This window comes from Pelodiscus sinensis, chromosome 5 (assembly GCF_052426305.1).
Source record: "Pelodiscus sinensis isolate ZL-2025 chromosome 5, ASM5242630v1, whole genome shotgun sequence".
In the NCBI taxonomy this organism is placed as follows: domain Eukaryota; kingdom Metazoa; phylum Chordata; order Testudines; family Trionychidae; genus Pelodiscus; species Pelodiscus sinensis.
This window is the reverse complement of record NC_143056.1, coordinates 131,434,913-131,451,074: the sequence shown is the minus strand read 5'-3', so window position 1 is coordinate 131,451,074 and position 16,162 is coordinate 131,434,913. Positions and strand designations below refer to the sequence as shown.

General features: G+C 52.0%; 1 pseudogene across 1 annotated transcript in view; it reads right to left on the bottom strand.

The window, feature by feature from the left end:
* Positions 1-3,646: 3,646 nt before the first annotated feature.
* LOC106732928 (integrin alpha-D-like) overlaps positions 3,647-16,162 on the bottom strand; it is a 29,495-nt pseudogene continuing 16,979 nt past the window's right edge. The window contains exons 10-27 of the transcript XR_016349746.1: positions 15,799-15,939; positions 15,322-15,528; positions 14,953-15,083; positions 11,405-11,562; positions 10,793-10,947; positions 10,501-10,632; positions 9,835-9,908; positions 9,352-9,493; positions 8,617-8,730; positions 8,041-8,120; positions 7,803-7,886; positions 7,577-7,655; positions 7,211-7,318; positions 6,416-6,499; positions 6,124-6,237; positions 5,821-5,913; positions 5,553-5,663; positions 3,647-5,391 (exon numbers count right to left, since the gene is read on the bottom strand). The product of XR_016349746.1 is annotated as an integrin alpha-D-like (transcript). The remainder of the gene's footprint in view (positions 5,392-5,552; positions 5,664-5,820; positions 5,914-6,123; positions 6,238-6,415; positions 6,500-7,210; positions 7,319-7,576; positions 7,656-7,802; positions 7,887-8,040; positions 8,121-8,616; positions 8,731-9,351; positions 9,494-9,834; positions 9,909-10,500; positions 10,633-10,792; positions 10,948-11,404; positions 11,563-14,952; positions 15,084-15,321; positions 15,529-15,798; positions 15,940-16,162) is intronic.

Below are 16,162 nucleotides of genomic sequence, written 5' to 3'. Positions count from 1 at the left end.
GACATTGCTAAACCAAACACAAATAAAAATGAACAGGCTGATTGCAGCAAACAACATGAAGGCCAGGGGGAAAAAAACCACTGGCAAAAAAATGATTGGGAGAGCTTATGGAAGCTCCAGTTGGGTAGACAAATTCCCTGTTGGCAAAAGTCATAATTGGGGGTCGGTAACACTGCTTGCTGACTGAGAAGACGTGTGTTATTTGGAACAATCTTGTTCAGGGTCTGGTTGCCAATATGAAACCTGGGCACGGGCAGACCCACCAGTGGGGCTGGGGTGCAAAAGGGGCAAATTGCCCTGGGCCTCTTTGAATTATCGCCAGAGTGCTGAAGTGGAGTGCGGCTCCATGTGGCTCTGAGGGCTGGGAGGGGGTGCATCGTGATCTGGCCAGTGCTATGGGCTGACTGCCATTGGCCCTGCCCCTTCTGCCTCAGGCCAAGCCCCCCACACCTTGCCCGGAGCCCACGGTAGCTGTCAGCTCCGCTAGGCACAGCGATGTTTTATAAGTTACTTACTGTCCATTCTGTAGGTTATCTACAAGGAAGGAACGGCTTTCTCCCAGAGCAATGGAAACCTACAGTACACCGCATCACAGCTGGTTATTGCAGAGAACGCTGCTGACTTTGTAATTCCAGTGTGTGGCCACAATGATTGCAGCCGAGACCACGGAACAGAAAAGCTCCATGTGTCTGTCTTCTGCCCAGCAAAGCTTCCCCATGGTGTTCCAGAGTACAATTGGGCTAATGAAAGGCAGTGTCACCCCAACCCTGCAGCCTGGGGGCGGTGTTATGAAGCCATGCTAAACAGCAGCTCACAAACAGCCTAAGAGTATGCAAGTCACTCCCTGAGTATCAGTCTGCCAGCTACCCCTGGGTTACTCTTTGGGTCTCACCAGCCTGGGTTGTGCAGCAGGGTGACCCCAGCATACGCCCAGTCTTCAATTTTCTCCCAGAAATGTATGTCCTGTGCTGCCCAGCTCTCTCCTAGACACTACACATTATATTAATTCCATTATTCTTTAGAGTATGTGTAACCTATGGGTGGTCTCAAGTTCAGTTCATTGCCTTTCTCAAGTGCCTAAAAATATAAAACCCCAACACCCAGAAAAAAGTAGCTGGAAACCCAGAGTTAAGTTCAAAAAAAGAACGAGATAGATTCATGGAGGTTTTGTCCATCAATACTTATCCAGGATGGGCAGGGGTGGTGTCCTTGGCCTCTGTTTGTTGGGCTGGAAATGGATGACAGAAGAGGGATCACTTGATGATTCCCGGTTCTGTTCACTCCCTCTGGGGCACCTGGCATTGGCCACTGTCGGCAGACAGGACACTGGGCTAGATGGACCTTTGGTCTCATCCCATCTGGCTTTTCTTCTTTTCTTCTGGATGTTACAGCGTAACATGGCTGGTTGATAATCCACCAACACTATCACCAGAGTTATCCATAAACATAAACAAGGAAAAATTAAAATCTGAACTGTCAGTCCCCACAGAAAACACATTGGGAAGAAGCAGAGAGGACAAAGAGTCCTGCAAATCCATGATTATTCATGGCTATCTGCATCTGTGGATGGGGAGGCAGATATCCATGGCTCATTTTTGCAGATGTGGATGCTGATACTAATTTTGTATCTGTGCCAGGCTCTGTCTATACACAGTAGTCTCCTGTGTTTGAAACAACATCTTCCCTTCCCTTGCTTGGAGGAATCTTCAGTTGCAAACCAGGCAGACTCTTCCTTTCTCCACTGAAACCACTGCTAGCCAGATAACTGATTCACCAGTCATTCCGTTAAGTTTTTTAAAAAAACCATTACAAGAAGGTACCAATCTGAGAATAGTAAAACAGAAATGACTCCTTCCCCATTGCTCCATTGAAAGGAAAGCTGGTGAATCACACTAACTGGGACAATTTAAGTAAAATGGCTTGGCTAAAATGAAAACAACATTAAATTTGTTATAAATTAATGGAGATTGCCTATTTCCTGGAACTGGAAGGGATGGTCATTGAGTCCAGTCTGATGCCTTCACAGCAGGACCAAATACCATCCCTGACAAATTTTTGCTCCAAATCCCTAAATGGCCTCTGCAAAGATTGAACTCACAATGCTGGGTTTAACAAGCCAACAACCAAACCACTGAGCTCCCCCCAACTAATAGGGACAATTTAAGTAAAATAGTTTGGCTAAAACAAAAACAACATTCAAAGCAGACACTTTAAATAGAAAAAGATATTTTCTCTCCTAGTCTCACTACAATCAGCATTGCCCATGTGCCCTGTTCGAGGGTGAACATCGCTCACTGGTTGCCAAGCGCTCAGGGAGAGGGACCCCAGCCTGCTCTCTGCTCCTGGATCAGTGTCTCCCAGCTCACACAGGACACACAAGTCATAGTATCTGCTCTGCCTGCTCGCCCTGGTGTCTCATCCCAGCAACAAGTGGCAGGGAGTCTATTGGAGCAGCCTCAAAACTACCCCACCCAGTTCCAGAAGGTTCTGAGTGTGGAGGGCTAAACCCACCTGGCAACACTGACCCGGACACGACTCACTCCTACCTGCCCCCCACAGGTCTCTTAACGAGAGATCTCCCTGCTAGGCACATGGGAGACATGTGCTATCCATACAATCTGCCATTCCACATGGAATTACCCAGACACTTCTATTCAAACACTCTGGATTCATTACAACACATTTATTAACTTTTAATAAGCCCCAGTAATGAGACATAAAAGTCTGAAACGATTATAAAGAAAATAATGATGACAGCTGTATAGGAACTGGGAATGGCCCAGTCATTACAATAGGTAATTTTCCACTGGAGGTATTTTCAATTTATCAACCCTGACTGAATTAGCTCTGATGTATCACTCCCATCACTGTATCCCTACTGTCTGATTCTTTTGCTTTCAGCTCATGCATCCGATGAAGTGAGTTGCAACTCATGAAAGCTTATCATACAATTGTTAGTCATTAGGATGCCACAAGACTGTTGGTTTTCATAGAATCATAGATTATTAGGACTGGAAGGGGCCTTGAGAGGTCATTGAGTCCAGTCCCCTGCCCTCATGGCAGGACCAAGTACTGACTAGATCATCCCTGATAGACATTTATCTAACCTACTCTTGAATATCATCAAAGATGGAGATTCCACAACCTCCCTGGACAATTTATTCCAGTGTTCGATCACCTTGACAGTTATGAACTTTTTCCTAATGTCCAACCTAAACCTCCTTTGCTGCAGTTTAAGCTTCTTGTTCTATCCTCAGAGGCCAAGATGAACAAGTTTTCTCCCTTCTCCTCATGACACCCTTTTAGATATCTGAAAACTGCTATCATGTCGCCCCTCAATCTTCTCTTTTCTAAACTAAACAAACCCAATTCTTTCAGCCTTCCTTCATAGGTCATGTTCTCTAGACCCTTAATCATTCTTCAAAAGCGACGAGGAGTCCTGTGGCACCTTATAGACTAACTGAAGTGTAGGAGCATAAGCTTTCGTGGGCAAAGACCCACTTCGTCAGATGCATGCATCTGACGAAGTGGGTCTTTGCCCACGAAAGCTTATGCTCCTACACTTCAGTTAGTCTATAAGGTGCCACAGGACTCCTCGTCGCTTTTGCAGATTCAGACTAACACGGCTACCCCTCTGATACTTAATCATTCTTGTTGCCCTTCTCTGGACCCTCTCCAATTTCTCCACATCTTTCTTGAAATGTGGTGCCCAGAACTGGACGCAATACTCCAACTCAGGCCTAACCAGTGCAGAGTAGAGCGGAAGAATGACTTCTCGGATCTTGCTCACAACACACCTGTTAATGCATCCCAGAATCATGTTTGCTTTTTTTGCAACAGCATCACACTGCTGACTCGTATTCAGCTTGTGGTCCACTATGACCCCTAGATCCCTTTCTGCCGTACTCCTTCCTAGACAGTTGCTTCCCATTCTGTATGTGTGAAAAATGGATTGTTCCTTCCTAAGTGGAGGACTTTGCATTTGTCTTTATTAAACTTCATCCTCTTTACCTCAGACCATTTCTCCAATTTGTCCAGATCGTTTTGAATTATGACTCTATCCTCCAAAGCAGTCGCAACCCCTCCCAGCTTGGTATCATCTGCAAACTTAATAAGTGTACTTTCTATGCCAATATCTAAATCATTGATGAAGATACTGAACAGAGCCAGCCCCAAAACAGACCCCTGCGGAACCCCACTTGTTATACCTTTCCAGCAGGATTGAGAACCATTAACAACTACTCTCTGAGTACGGTTATCTAGCAAGTTATGCACCCACCTTATAGTAGCCCCATCTAAGTTGTATTTGCCTAGTTTATTGATAAGAATATCATGTGAGACCATATCAAATGCCTTAATAAGTCTAGGTATTCCACATCCACCACTTCTCCCTTATCCACAAGACTCGTTATCCTATCAAAGAAAGCTATCAGATTGGTTTGACATGATTTGTTCTTTACAAATCCATGCTGGCTGTTCCCTATCACCTTATTACCTTCCAAGTGTTTACAGATGATTTCCTTAATTACTTGCTCCATTATCTTCCCTGGCACAGAAGTTAAACTAACTGGTTTATAGTTACCTGGGTTGTTCTTGTTTCCCTTTTTATAGATGGGCACTAGATTTGCCCTTTTCCAGTCTTCTAGAATCTCTCCTGTGTCCCATGATTTTCCAAAGATGATAGCTAGAGGCTCAGATACATTTACTAGCTCCTTACTTAACAGACTAGATCAGATTCAATCAAAGTTTCTCACTATATGGTTTTAAGTGAAAGCATGTAGGTTTGGCTTGCTTCCTCAGCATCCAGGGATTCTTCCTTTCTCTCTTCAGGAGAAAGATGGGGAGGGAGGGCAGAGAATAATCAGCATCAAACATCAGTTTCAACACACACACACACACACACAAAACCCCAATGGCAAAATGTTTCTGTTGAGAATCCAACTGAGAAGTTAGGCAACTCACAGAAACTGTTGCTTGAAAATGTATCAGAGTGCCACCTTACTGTGAATAAAACCTGTGAACATGGAGGCATCGCTGGGGCTGGTTTCGGGGTAAACACTTTGGATCATTTCCCATCAAAGTCTCAGAAAGGGAACTAGAATCCTGCCAAGTCTAATCTGAGTAACCATTAGCTCAAGTTGGCACCAGGACGTGTTTTGCTGGTGGGAGGATGAGCACTGACCAGTCTTTCCAGCAAACAAAAGGGAGCAGGGTGGATCCAGAGCAGCCCAGCGGAAGGCAAAGCCAGGGGGCATGGGTGCATGGGGGGCTATTGTGTGGGGATTTCAGAAGCAGGGGAGTTGCCATTGGTGGTGCTCTGGGTTGGGTCAGCTCCCTCGCACTCCACAGTGTCCATCATCTCCTTGTACAGGCAAAGTTGAAGAGGCCAAACTGAAGGAGACAGAGGGGGAAATGGTGAGAGCTCAGAGCAGGAGGGAGAGAGACGGGCTGTGGGAACATTGGAAGGAAAGACATTTGCCCCTCACCCACTATCTGGGAGCACCACAGGTTCCAACCCTGTGGGGGAGGGGTACGAGCCCTGCCCCCCTCACCTTGTAGATGGCTGCAGCGACGCCACCCAGCAGGGTCAGGCCTCCCACGCTGCTGCTCATGACCACGGGCAGGTAGCTAGAGACCTCAGAGTGTTCCACCATCGTCTGAACCTGGGGGGAGGAGCCGTGAGATGGGGACCCAGGACTCCTGCCATGACCCCCCCCCCCCCCAGACTCCACTTCTTTCCAGAGCAGAGACAGGAGACCTGGCTCCCAGCTCTAACCACTAGCCCACACTCTCTCTATCCGGGCACGGTCACTCTGGTACCTGGCGCTGGACAAATCCCTCCTTCTGGGTGTATTTCTTCTCCTCGTATTCAATCCGGGCCTCACTCACCAGGGTCACTTTCTGCTGCAGAGTCTGGAACAGAGAAACTCCCTGTCCCTGAACAGAAATGACACCGACCCGCCCAGAGCATCACCCCAGGGGTCCCAGAGCAATTGACAGGCCGGTCGTACAGGAGCAATCCCTGGCCCAGTGCTGTGATGCAGCCACCTCTGGGGAGGGCACCGGGACTGTTCACAAGGGGGGGTCCCTCGCCTGGCCAAGAGGCAGAGGCAGCTCTCGTACCTGGGAGACCCACTGGAAGCTGACGTTCCCTTTAATCATGAACTCCAGTGGCTGCTGCATTTCCAGGGAGGCGATTGTGCACCGGATCTTCTTACAGGTGGCCACGGAGCAGTCCTGGGGTGGAAGGATATCGCTGGGTGAGGCAGGGACGTGCAGGGACTTGGCATGGCCATGGGGGTCTGGGTCTGGGTTCATCTGTAGCAGGAGGGCTTTCCCTAAGCCACCCCTCAAATCAGGGTCTGTGTTTGTTCAAGGGAAAGGAGCTGCTGGTACCACACTGGCCTGTACTCACCAGCAGGGGACGCTCGCTCATCTGCTTCACAACGTCGTTTGAACCCGGTGTTCCTGCCTCACTGGTGCACTGAGCCAGCTGGGGCTGGGGGCAAGAGAGGAGAGGCGGAGGAAGGAGGGAGGGAGACACAGTGTTAATGGGAGGAGAAATGCAACATGGGACCTTTTCACTCTTGGGGTGCTGGTTCCAATTGAGGCCCAGAGCAGGTAACTGCTGTTTGGGAGATGGCAACATCAGAGCCACCCTTACCCATACACACAATACACCACTGCATAGGACACCTGAAAATGTGGGGCATCCCCTAGGTTTTAATATCCCCCCAGCTATTATTCCTGTCCCTGAGCTGAGGCTCTGCTTCCTCGGGAGAGGATTGAGCTGGCTGGAAAGTAAGAAAGAAGGGCAGGGCCATGAGCAGACACCGACCCTGTGAAAGAGCGATTTGCCAGGTGTTGAAGCCATTTCACAGGCATTTGCCAACCCCAGGGACAGCGGGTCAGGTTCCAGTTAGACTGTGTTCTTCCACAGGGCCTTCATTTACACTGTGTTAACAACATTCACTAGTGTGCTGCTGAACATTATCTCGACAATATCATCATTCCTCCCTTCTCCCTTTCCAGGCTTCCAGTGTAATAGTACTTTGTAGGGCCCCATAAATTCTAAGAAGATCCCTGGGGAACGTAAGGTCTCCTATCCGCTCCCCTGGTCAGGCAGCCTGTCCCAGCAAGGGGTGCTGTGGGGCACAGCAGGTGTCACAGGGCCCATCTCACACACACAAGCCCAGGGAGAGGCAGGTACCTTGGAGGGGACGACCTCAGAGGCGTCCCACACACGGACCCCGCTCAGCTCCACGGGGAACTGGAACGTGACCGACAGGGGGACGCTTCGCTGCTGCAGGTTCTTCACCTGGAAGAAACAGACTCCCCATAGGAACTGCAGGGAGAGAACCCGGCAGCTCTGACCCCCAGACCCCAGCTCTACACCCCACACCCCGCTGCCCTCCCAAAGCTGGGGAGAGAAGCCAGGAGTTCTGGCTCCCTGCCCATCCCCCCATCCCCCATGGTCTAACTCACTAGATCCAGCTCAGGCAGGTCCACTCCTGCCCCCTCCTCTGAGCCTCCCTTTGCTCCACCTTCCCCTCACACGCTGTGCGACCGGCCTCACCTCGTACCGATGTGTCACTGGCGCGCTTGTCTCTGCCGCCTTGGCGGAGAAGTTGACGTACTTGGTCGACTCCTCGAGGCTGGGGGAGGAACGAGGGAGATGGGAGTGTGATGGGTAGAGCTGGAGGGTGGCAGTGGGTGTCATGTCCAGCAGGGGGCGCTGTGCTGCAGGGAACAGGAAGGGGACCAGCAGGGGGCTCTCTCCCAATGTCTCTGCACTGACCTACCTGGTGAGGATGATGAAGATGCCGTACTTGACCGGCAGCTCCGCCCGGTGAACCATGCGCTCGGTGACGGGGCCGCCGTTGTCACTGGGGGGAGGGGAAGGCAAAGGAGAGACGTGAGAAGATGCAGCCAGATAACTGTGCTGGGAGGGTGCACCACAGGCCTCTGCCCTGCCCTACTCTATGCACTGCCCCCCCCACTGCCCCAACCCCCTTTCCCTGGCCCTGCACAGCCCCTCACCTGCTGGCGCTGGCCGTGATCTGCAGCCTGTCCCCCAGGTCGGCCTCAGAGGAGACGTCGAAGGTGGCGATGAAGACGGCCTGGGAAACACACAGGGGGTGAGAGAGTCGCTGGGCTCGGGGCCTGGGGAACTGCCAGAGACTGCGGGGGAGGGGCTGGCACAGAGGTTTGGGGGAGGGGCTGTGGTATGAACCGAGATGGATAAATGGGCCCAGAGAGGCAAAGCTGCTACCATGGCAGGGCATCAAACCTGAGACCCCAGCTGGCTTTGTGCTATGACAACGTAACATTAACCATCCTTTTAAGGACCCCAATGGCGAAGGGAACGGCCCCTCCCCTCACTTCTCCAGTGGGGCCTCATTCCCAGCTCCTCCGTCTGGCCCCTAGTTGCCAGCCCTGGAACGGCCTGACCCAGCCCGTAGTGAGCTCAGCTCTCTGTTCGCACTGACTCGCCGGGCTCCCCTGGCGCTGGCCCCAGCACATCCCTCGCCACGGGCTGGGCTGCCCCAGTGACCTGCCCCGCTCTGATCTCAGGTGGGATCACACTGGGGGTCCCAGGCCAGGGCCCGTCCCTACCTCGGCTCCGCTCCAGAAGATGGGGGGGTTGATGTGGCAGGTGCTGTTCCTCTGAGTCTGCTCCTCCGAGCTCACTGCCGAGCTGCACTTAATGGCCATGGTCCTCCTGTTAGACTGAGCACAGGGACCAGCCAGTGAGAGACGGGGCCCAGAGCGACCCCTGCTGGGCCCCTGCCTGCTCCCTGCAGCACAGCGCCCCCTGCTGAGCCCCCTGCCTGCTCCCTGCAGCACAGCGCCCCCTGCTGAGTCCCCTGCCTGCTCCCACAGCACAGCACCCCCTGCTGGGCCCCTGCCTGCTCCCTGCAGCACAGCGCCCCCTGCTGAGCCCCCTGCCTGCTCCCTGCAGCACAGCGCCCCCTGCTGAGCCCCCTCCTGCTCCCTGCAGCACAGCGCCCCCTGCTGGGCCCCCTGCCTGCTCCCTGCAGCACAGCACCCCCTGCTGGGCCCCTTGCCTGCTCCCTGCAACACAGCGCCCCCTGCTGAGCCCCCAACTGCTCCCTGCAGCACAGCGCCCCCTGCTGAGTCCCCTGCCTGCTCCCACAGCACAGCACCCCCTGCTGGGCCCCTGCCTGCTCCCACAGCACAGCGCCCCGTGGAGATTCTCCACACACCTCACCCCCACTAGAGCCTATCCTTTATGCCAGGTGTGTATTGGGGTACCTGGAGCAGCTGATCACTCACACCCATCCCATGTCCCGTGCCACCCATGTCTGGTGTTTAGAGAGGGTGTGGTACCTGGAGCAGCAGGATCCGGCGGTAGGACAGCGCGGCCGGGTAGAAGAATTGCACTGTGGTGTTGTAGGAATTCTCCCCACGGTTCTGGATGGAGACGGTGATGTTGAGTTCAGGGGTGACGCCCACCACCAAGGCACTCAAGCTAAGTGGGAAAGAAAGGGGTGAGCTTCTGCAGGGCAGTGCCCTGACTGATCTGTTATCTTCCCATAACAGTTCTCAGCTGGGGAACCCGCTGCTGTGAGCTTCCCATTACAGGGTTGACCCAGGGAACACCATCATCCCCACAGCAGCGCCTCCCACCCAGGATCCATCAGCTCTGGAAATCTGACACAATCTCCCACTGCATGTTGAAGTTCTCAGGAGTGACCACGCTGGACGGGTTCCTCATAGCAGGTGCTACTGGGGAGACCCGTCCATCTTGACATGGCACCTTGGATCTTCATCTGACACCTTACTGAATTCTCACCCCACTCAGTGACTTACCCGGAGAAACTGAAGGAGATTTCTAGCTGGTCATCACAGTGGTCATCAGTGCCGCAATCCTTCTGAAATGGGAGCTGGGGAGAGACCCAGGAGGGCAGGGGTCAGGTGGGCGGGGAGGGAGTTGCAGACACCCCTGCTTGAGTGACACTGCAGGGACACAGGGACCCTCCAGTTACCCCAGAAGCTTCCAGTCCCCTGCACAGCCAAACTCATCTTCAGCCTCCCACCCCTCCGCCACACAGACACACAAACAGACAGACACAGGTCCCTCGCCTTCCACCTCCCTGCTCTGGCCAGCGGCAGAATCTCTCTTCTAGGGATGCTCTTGGTTGCAGAAGGGCTGGGGAACAGGGCATGGAGCCGTTCCCTCTAGTGGCCCCTGGCCAAAATACATTTTTTTAAAAACTTCAGCAAAACATTTTGGTTTTTGGACTGAAATGTTGGGAGCTCTGAGGAGAAGTTGGAATGTTCCGGTTCAGGGAGATGGGTCCATAACCAAGGCAAACTCAGCATCGGGCTCTGTCGCCCCCTGGGGTCTGCACTCTGTACAGGGTTCTGGAGCCTGCTGCTGGCTCTGAACTTTGCAGTCTCTTGATTTTGAACTCCAAGGTCACTGGATCGATTCCTGCCACAGACCCACCCTGGGGCTGGGCTCTGGCACCTTACCGAGCCTGCAGACACCAGCGCAGAGTCCTCACTCAGGATGGGTCTAAGACTGCCAGCGGCAACAATGGGTTCCCCTGTGAGGGTGTAGTTGAGGTGCAAGGCGATGGGGGTCAGGGTGTCCTCAGGGCAGAACTGGAAAGATAGAGACATGTTGGGCCCCAGAAGGGAAACGGAGGCTGGGTAGGATCTGGAGAGAGATTTGTTCTCTGGATGATTTGAAGCAAGGGGCAGGGCTGGAGGGGCAGACAAGCAGGAGGGGAAGAAGCCAGGCCCCCCTCCCCGCATCACTCACAGGTAACATTATCTGGTGCATCTCACATTTCTTCTCAATGCTGAGCATCAGCTCCCTGCTCAAGACGGGGCCGGTGGAGCCGAAGGCAGCTCGGATCTTCCTCCGCCCCGGGTCCAGGGCCAGGCTGTACTGGATGGTGCTGGAGATCCTGTCACCTATGGGAGAGGGGAAATGAGGGACAGAGAGAGACTCAGGCTACATTTATACTGCAGCTCTTTTCTGGGATACCAGAAAAGTTACGCCGTGTCCAAGGAACGCGTCTGCTTTTCAGAAAAAAATTTCAGAAACACAGACATATTCTTTTGCCATCCATGTAAACCTAGTTGTACAAGGAAGAAGGGATGTGCCAAAAGAACAGGTTTTTCTGAAATTTGGCACCATGTAGATTCGCCAAATTTTGGAACAGCCTCTTCTGAAAGAAAAGTGGAAAAGGTTGCATATCTTTTTCAGATGTTTCTTTGTAGTGTAGACACAGCCTTAGAGGGGGACCCTCAAGAGGACATGGGAGACAGGCCTTCCCTCCCCCCCAGAGGGTGCTGGTTCCAATCCAGCCCCAGGGCAGGGGATTACCTGGCTTAGAGGGAAGGGGAACGAGGGTGGTTTTGGTCTCACCTAGGCTGTCCATGGTACTTTTTGTGATGGTGAAGCAGACCTCTGCCCTGCTGGCCTCTGTGTCCAGCTGCTCCTGTCCCTGGCACTCAAAGGCTGAGAGGGGGATTGTGGGGGGCTGGAAGCTGATGGACACCTCGACTCTGAGCACTGGCCGTGACCTGCCATGGAGAGAACAAAACCATCACCCAGGTGCTCCCTGTAGTGCAAACTATATAGGACATGCAATCCATTTGGAAATCCGTCGTGCAGAGACAGCTGTTCCCTTGTGGGGACTGGATAAAGATGAAGAGTTTGTCTGATTCCTGGGCTCCTTGGTCCTCTCTAATTAAAAAGCGAGGGCTCATCTGACATCTAGAGTGTGCAAGATGGAATCTCTCAGAGAGGTGTGAGGTTTAGGAAAGTACATGGGTAAGTATATGGGTTCTTTCAGGTGGAAGTCCAATGTAACTTTAGGGAGAAATCCAGATGAGGTCTGAGAATGACCCCATTTTTAGTAAAGGTAGTGTATGGTGGGTGAGCCATGAAGGCTGCAATTTCGCCCACTTGTCTCACAAATGTTATTGCCACTAGGAAAGCCACTTTCATGGATAGGTATTGCGGTGGGGTAGTGGCTAGCAGAGTTGTTGACTCGAGTCCCATGACTTGAACTCAAGTCAACTTAAGTCGCCTTGGTGACTCAACTTGAGACTCGACTCGGGTTCATTGTTTGTGACTTGAGACTCGCTAATTTTGTTAAATCGACTTGGTGAAAAAATTGTCCGAAAATGCCGATATTGATGGCTTGTACAAAAGTGACTTGACATTTTTTAAATTAAGACTTGAGACTCGACTTGGGACTTGACTCGAAAGTGATTTTAGGGACTCGAGACTCGACTTGAGACTTGAACTGTAGTGACTTGAGACTTGACATGGACTTGACAATGACGACTTGAAGACAACACTGGTGGCTAGTGGTTCAAAGGACAGCCTAGTGGGTGTGTCAAATACGAGGTTTAGATTCCAAGGAGGTATAGGCGGACATAAATTTGGACGTGTTTTCCACAAGCCTTTTTCATCATGGGGTGTGCAAAGAGTAAGAGATCATTGACTGGTTTGTGGGAGGCTGTGATTGCAGAGAAATGCCATGTGTAATTTGTGGTGATTCTAGTGTGGGAGAGTAAGAAAGTTTTTCTGCTGTTTGCCCATGCAGGCTAGAGCGAGGTACTGTTGGAGAGCATGGTGAAGCCACTCTCTGCACTGGTGGAGGTGGAGCAGCTGGTTGCGAGTCTTTTTGTGCCATGTTTTGCTTATTGCTTTTTTATGCTCCAGTGTGGGAGTGCGCTTTAACTCCGGCTAGCAGGAGCTGCCTCGTTCAATCGGTGCCAGGTTGTCGTTGGGTGCAAGCAGTGGCATGTCTGGCTTTGTCAGTGCCGGACATTTGATTGCATCAGCAGGAGCTGAGGGAGCAGTTCACGGTTTCAGTTCCGACTCAGCTCTCTTTGCTGACGTCGTTTTACATTTCTCCGCATAGTTGATGGGACCAGGAAATGAGTAGCCCAGAACGTGGCAGGCAGTGATTATACCAGGGAACCACGTGGCACCAAAGTACCTCTGTGGGGCGATGAGCTAGCCCTCTGGTGGAGTGCTGAGTGTGCCCGTTTCTTCAGGAATTTATCCCATGGTGGTTGGAGGGATTTCTCCCAGAGAAGATTCTTCAAATTCATTTTGTGATCTTTCCTCACTCTTACCATAATGTTTTGACAGTACAGGCACTTTTGTGCTGCGTGGCTTTCTCCTAAGCATTTTATATAACAGGCGTGTCCGTCAGCCCCCGGCATTGAGTCCTGACATGACTCACATTTCTTAAAAGCAGGGAAGCCTAGCATGTTGAACAAATGAGAACGTTCAAACATGAGGAAAAAAACAAAGTACGAAGGCAAAAATAAAAAAGGAAAACCCAGGAAAGCAGGGTATTTTCCCTAAAATAGAGAAGTAGGTAAAACTAAGTATAAACTGACAAACTACGAACAACTAACTAGACTATTTTACTCTTTTCTGTCAGAAAGGAGAGAACTACTGCGACTCCGTCTTCAGCTGAGCACAGTAGAAAAGGAACAGAGGGAGGCTTGCACCACGCATGCACTTAGCAAACAAAAACAGCATAAGATGGGAGGCACTGCTAGGCAAAAATCTCTGATCAGTGGCATGAGGATGCACTAAGACCTAAGTGGAGCACTCACAGGAACACCACTTTAGGAAGAATAATCTGATCACATCTAAACAGACATTCCCTATCTACTCACATATCTGTGCTTCAAGGTTCAGTCCATTCCTATGCCCAGTTTTCTTTGTAGCATGCTAGGTCCTGCCTAGTTCAATTTACCTTGTTCCTTCAACTGCTGGCTGAAAACTCACACAAAGAAAAACAGCAGGCAGGTCCCTTTCTATTCAAATGTCACACATTTTTCATTAGTTCTCCTGGCTCCTGCCAGCACCTTCTAGCTACCTAGGTTTAACCCTTTGATTACTGAATGCTGGGATGTCCAGAAAAGGCCAGCACTCCTCCTACCCATCACAGTCACACAGTCCTTTGTAGCAGGACTCTATTCATGGCCATGCGCACTTGCAGTAACTCAGCCCCCACCATTGACTTCATGACTTCAGACTGATTCACAACCAAATAGTAGAAGTTCAGAGTTACCAGCTTCCACACTGCAATCGTCACTGGCTTCTCTACCAAGAGGGCAGCCCTCAATCAGTGGTGTGATCCCACCAATCAGTTCTGGTTTCCCAACCCTAAAAGTGACAGTCCACTGGTCCGTGAATATTAAAAGCAACCTGGGGTTGTTTCTTTCCCTTGCACACAGCAGGTCAGGCAATTCTGATCCCTGTTCAGATTGGAAGTTCATAATATCCTGCCTCACCATTCCTGATGTGTTCAGAAGAGGACAGAGCAGTGCGGGATCCATCCTTTAGGACAGAGGTGGTAGGCCGTAGTGAACAGGAACCATTGAAACATGCCACAGGATATAGTTGGGAGCTCATAGAATGTCAGAATGGAAAGGACTGCATCATGGGATGTTGAGCTCACACCCATAAGGCATCGCCATCCACTGCACTTTCCCGCAATCCTAGCTGCAGAATGGGTGAGTAGTGCGATAGGTACCCACAGAAGTGGCCCGTGGCGATAGGCCAACTCGGCCATCACCTAGGGTGCCACCTTCAACGGCGCCCAAAGATGATGTCACGGGGCGCATGGGGTGCCCGATGATGATGTCACCCCATTGACGGCCGTGCAGGCGGGGGCGCCGATTGCGCATTCCACCTGGGGCGCCAGCTGCTGCAGCCCACCTCATGCTGCTCCTGGGTATCCACAGGACACTGTTTGCACTGTCAATGCACCACGTGTGACTGTGCTCTGAGGACACAAGGAGCGTAGTGTGAACATGCAATAGTGATGAAAGTTCAGCACATGTTGATCATCAACATAACGTCTATCAAAAACTCTGTGAGGTAGACAAGGCTTGAGATGGCCCAGTGGGGCAGGGCCAGGACACAGAGGGACTCACCTCAGCAGCAGGACCTGGCCTTGTGCTCCCACTGCGATGTCCGGCAGCCCATCCCCCGTCAGGTCTCCCCCACCACTGACGGCCTGGCCAAAGTAGTGCAGCCTGCTGGGGAACTGCGCCCCCTCGATGCGCTGTGGGGCAGAGAGAGCAGTAAGGCGTGTGGGAGGGATGGTTGCTCTGTACAGTGGACACCAGAGGGAAAGGGATAGGGACAGAGCGAGTGTCCTGTATAATGGGCACTAGGGGGCAGCAGAGGTTGTGGGATGGGAAAGAGGCAGCTAGGGTTTCATAGGCACGAGGAGTCTATGGGGCCCCATGATGCCACTTCAGAGCTGTGTGCTGACCCCTCCTTGCAGGAGCTGGGCTCACCTGACTGTACTGAGGGTTAAGGCCTCCCTTTTTCCCATGGAAGATGTACACGGCCCCGCAGTTCTCGTTCTCCATGGGGGCCCCGATGGCCACGTCCGTCTGTCCGTCCCCGCTGATGTCCCCGATTTCAGACATGCTGGCCCCAAAGTGCCCAGACACCTGCCCCATCTGCCCCTGCAGAGTTGTGCTGAAAATCAGCGTCGCCCCCTGCAGGCCCATCCAAAGAGACACAAGGGGAAAGGATCAGCATTTGCTGTCATCAGAGATGCCCACTGCCTGGCTCCTGTCCCTGGTCCCAGTAGCACAGCACCCCCTAGGGCTGCTCTGGAGCATTGGAGCTAGTATTGAATGGGGGGGAGCACCCCCTACTGTTTCCCTGCCCCCCCCCATGCTGTTGACATCACCGTCCCACAGCATTCCAATCAAACTAGAAACCCATCACCTCCATCTTCCCCATTGCACCGTCCTCTTTCTTACCAGCCAGTCAATCAGACAGACGTAGACCAGTCCTCCAGTCAGAGGTGTGTGGTACATGGGGGCTCCGATCAGAACCAGGTCTGTGTTCCCATCTCTGTTCAGGTCCACAGCGCACAGTGTGCTGCCGAACTTGGAGCAGCTCTGGAGAGGCAAAGAAGTCACCCCCTCAATTTAGTCCCCTCCTCCCACTGATACCCTTCTGGCCCTAAGGAGAGAAGGATTCAGTCTTAGTGTCCATTCTATCATTAGCCTCAACCTCCCTCAGCACAGCAGGTGGCACCATTGCTGTAAGTGTTCTTGAATGTATAGGTAGTGAGATCTTGGAGGGGCTGAGATGCTGAATGCGAACTGTGGTGCAATTCCT